This window comes from Apteryx mantelli, chromosome 11 (genome assembly GCF_036417845.1).
Source record: "Apteryx mantelli isolate bAptMan1 chromosome 11, bAptMan1.hap1, whole genome shotgun sequence".
In the NCBI taxonomy this organism is placed as follows: Eukaryota; Metazoa; Chordata; class Aves; order Apterygiformes; family Apterygidae; genus Apteryx; species Apteryx mantelli.
Genome location: NC_089988.1, coordinates 12,232,920 through 12,237,583, shown reverse-complemented (window position 1 = coordinate 12,237,583; position 4,664 = coordinate 12,232,920).

Below are 4,664 nucleotides of genomic sequence, written 5' to 3'. Positions count from 1 at the left end.
GCACTGGCCTAGCAGGCACTGAGCCACCACTCACCTCACAATTGAAAACAGCACCCACGCACCTAGCACTGGCCTAGCAGGCACTTAGCCACGACTGACCTCACAACCACAAACAGCAGCCACGCACCTCGCACTGGCCTAGCAGGCACTGAGCCACCACTGACCTCACAACCACAAACAGCAGCCACGCACCTAGCACTGGCCTAGCAGGCACTGAGCCACCACTGACCTCACAATTGAAAACAGCAGCCACGCACCTAGCACTGGCCTAGCAGGCACTGAGCCACCACTGACCTCACAATTGAAAACAGCAGCCACGCACCTAGCACTGGCCTAGCAGGCACTGAGCCACCACTGACCTCACAATTGAAAACAGCAGCCACGCACCTAGCACTGGCCCAGCAGGCACTGAGCCACCACTGACCTCACAATTGAAAACAGCAGCCACGCACCTCGCACTGGCCTAGCAGGCACTGAGCCACCACTGACCTCACAACCACAAACAGCAGCCACGCACCTAGCACTGGCCTAGCAGGCACTGAGACACCACTCACCTCACAAACACACACAGCAGCCACGCACCTAGCACTGGCCTAGCAGGCACTGAGCCACCACTGACCTCACAACCACAAACAGCAGCCACGCACCTAGCACTGGCCTAGCAGGCACTGAGCCACCACTGACCTCACAACCACAAACAGCACCCACGCACCTAGCACTGGCCTAGCAGGCACTGAGCCACCACTGACCTCACAACCAAAAACAGCAGCCACGCACCTAGCACTGGCCTAGCAGGCACTGAGCCACCACTGACCTCAAAACCACAAACAGCAGCCACGCACCTAGCACTGGCCTAGCAGGCACTGAGCCACAAGTGACCTCACAACCACAAACAGCAGCCACGCACCTAGCACTGGCCTAGCAGGCACTGAGCCAGCACTGACCTCACAACCACAAACAGCAGCCACGCACCTAGCACTGGCCTAGCAGGCACTGAGCCACCACTGACCTCACAACCACAAACAGCAGCCACGCACCTAGCACTGGCCTAGCAGGCACTGAGCCACCACTGACCTCACAACCACAAACAGCAGCCACGCACCTAGCACTGGCCTAGCAGGCACTTAGCCACAAGTGACCTCGCAATTGAAAACAGCAGCCACGCACCTAGCACTGGCCTAGCAGGCACTGAGCCACCACTGACCTCAACCACAAACAGCAGCCACGCACCTAGCACTGGCCTAGCAGGCACTGAGCCGCCACTGAACTCACAACCACAAACAGCAGCCACGCACCTAGCACTGGCCTAGCAGGCACTGAGCCACCACTGACCTCACAATTGAAAACAGCAGCCACGCACCTAGCACTGGCCTAGCAGGCACTGAGCCGCCACTGACCTCCCAACCACAAAGAGCAGCCACGCACCTAGCACTGGCCTAGCAGGCGCTGAGCCTTCACTGACCTCACTACCACAAGCAGCAGCCACGCACCTAGCACTGGCCTAGCAGGCACTGAGCCACCACTGACCTCACAACCACAAACAGCACCCACGCACCTAGCACTGGCCTAGCAGGCACTGAGCCACCACTGACCTCACAATTGAAAACAGCAGCCACGCACCTAGCACTGGCCTAGCAGGCACTGAGCCACCACTGACCTCACAACCACAAACAGCACCCACGCACCTAGCACTGGCCTAGCAGGCACTGAGCCACCACTGAACTCACAACCAAAAACAGCAGCCACGCACCCAGCACTGGCCTAGCAGGCACTGAGCCACCACTGACCTCACAACCACAAACAGCAGCCACGCACCTAGCACTGGCCTAGCAGGCACTTAGCCACGACTGACCTCACAACCACAAACAGCAGCCACGCACCTCGCACTGGCCTAGCAGGCACTGAGCCACCACTGACCTCACAACCACAAACAGCAGCCACGCACCTAGCACTGGCCTAGCAGGCACTGAGCCACCACTGACCTCACAATTGAAAACAGCAGCCACGCACCTAGCACTGGCCTAGCAGGCACTGAGCCACCACTGACCTCACAGTTGAAAACAGCAGCCACGCACCTAGCACTGGCCCAGCAGGCACTGAGCCACCACTGACCTCACAATTGAAAACAGCAGCCACGCACCTCGCACTGGCCTAGCAGGCACTGAGCCACCACTCACCTCACAATTGAAAACAGCACCCACGCACCTAGCACTGGCCTAGCAGGCACTTAGCCACGACTGACCTCACAACCACAAACAGCAGCCACGCACCTCGCACTGGCCTAGCAGGCACTGAGCCACCACTGACCTCACAACCACAAACAGCAGCCACGCACCTAGCACTGGCCTAGCAGGCACTGAGCCACCACTGACCTCACAATTGAAAACAGCAGCCACGCACCTAGCACTGGCCTAGCAGGCACTGAGCCACCACTGACCTCACAATTGAAAACAGCAGCCACGCACCTAGCACTGGCCTAGCAGGCACTGAGCCACCACTGACCTCACAATTGAAAACAGCAGCCACGCACCTAGCACTGGCCCAGCAGGCACTGAGCCACCACTGACCTCACAATTGAAAACAGCAGCCACGCACCTCGCACTGGCCTAGCAGGCACTGAGCCACCACTGACCTCACAACCACAAACAGCAGCCACGCACCTAGCACTGGCCTAGCAGGCACTGAGACACCACTCACCTCACAAACACACACAGCAGCCACGCACCTAGCACTGGCCTAGCAGGCACTGAGCCACCACTGACCTCACAACCACAAACAGCAGCCACGCACCTAGCACTGGCCTAGCAGGCACTGAGCCACCACTGACCTCACAACCACAAACAGCACCCACGCACCTAGCACTGGCCTAGCAGGCACTGAGCCACCACTGACCTCACAACCAAAAACAGCAGCCACGCACCTAGCACTGGCCTAGCAGGCACTGAGCCACCACTGACCTCAAAACCACAAACAGCAGCCACGCACCTAGCACTGGCCTAGCAGGCACTGAGCCACAAGTGACCTCACAACCACAAACAGCAGCCACGCACCTAGCACTGGCCTAGCAGGCACTGAGCCAGCACTGACCTCACAACCACAAACAGCAGCCACGCACCTAGCACTGGCCTAGCAGGCACTGAGCCACCACTGACCTCACAACCACAAACAGCAGCCACGCACCTAGCACTGGCCTAGCAGGCACTGAGCCACCACTGACCTCACAACCACAAACAGCAGCCACGCACCTAGCACTGGCCTAGCAGGCACTTAGCCACAAGTGACCTCGCAATTGAAAACAGCAGCCACGCACCTAGCACTGGCCTAGCAGGCACTGAGCCACCACTGACCTCAACCACAAACAGCAGCCACGCACCTAGCACTGGCCTAGCAGGCACTGAGCCGCCACTGAACTCACAACCACAAACAGCAGCCACGCACCTAGCACTGGCCTAGCAGGCACTGAGCCACCACTGACCTCACAATTGAAAACAGCAGCCACGCACCTAGCACTAGCCTAGCAGGCACTGAGCCGCCACTGACCTCCCAACCACAAAGAGCAGCCACGCACCTAGCACTGGCCTAGCAGGCGCTGAGCCTTCACTGACCTCACTACCACAAGCAGCAGCCACGCACCTAGCACTGGCCTAGCAGGCACTGAGCCACCACTGACCTCACAACCACAAACAGCACCCACGCACCTAGCACTGGCCTAGCAGGCACTGAGCCACCACTGACCTCACAATTGAAAACAGCAGCCACGCACCTAGCACTGGCCTAGCAGGCACTGAGCCACCACTGACCTCACAACCACAAACAGCACCCACGCACCTAGCACTGGCCTAGCAGGCACTGAGCCACCACTGAACTCACAACCAAAAACAGCAGCCACGCACCCAGCACTGGCCTAGCAGGCACTGAGCCACCACTGACCTCACAACCACAAACAGCAGCCACGCACCTAGCACTGGCCTAGCAGGCACTTAGCCACGACTGACCTCACAACCACAAACAGCAGCCACGCACCTCGCACTGGCCTAGCAGGCACTGAGCCACCACTGACCTCACAACCACAAACAGCAGCCACGCACCTAGCACTGGCCTAGCAGGCACTGAGCCACCACTGACCTCACAATTGAAAACAGCAGCCACGCACCTAGCACTGGCCTAGCAGGCACTGAGCCACCACTGACCTCACAGTTGAAAACAGCAGCCACGCACCTAGCACTGGCCCAGCAGGCACTGAGCCACCACTGACCTCACAATTGAAAACAGCAGCCACGCACCTCGCACTGGCCTAGCAGGCACTGAGCCACCACTGACCTCACAACCACAAACAGCAGCCACGCACCTAGCACTGGCCTAGCAGGCACTTAGCCACGACTGACCTCACAACCACAAACAGCAGCCACGCACCTCGCACTGGCCTAGCAGGCACTGAGCCACCACTGACCTCACAACCACAAACAGCAGCCACGCACCTAGCACTGGCCTAGCAGGCACTGAGACACCACTGACCTCACAAACACACACAGCAGCCACGCACCTAGCACTGGCCTAGCAGGCACTGAGCCACCACTGACCTCACAACCACAAACAGCACCCACGCACCTAGCACTGGCCTAGCAGGCACTGAGCCACCACTGACCTCACAACCACAAACAGCA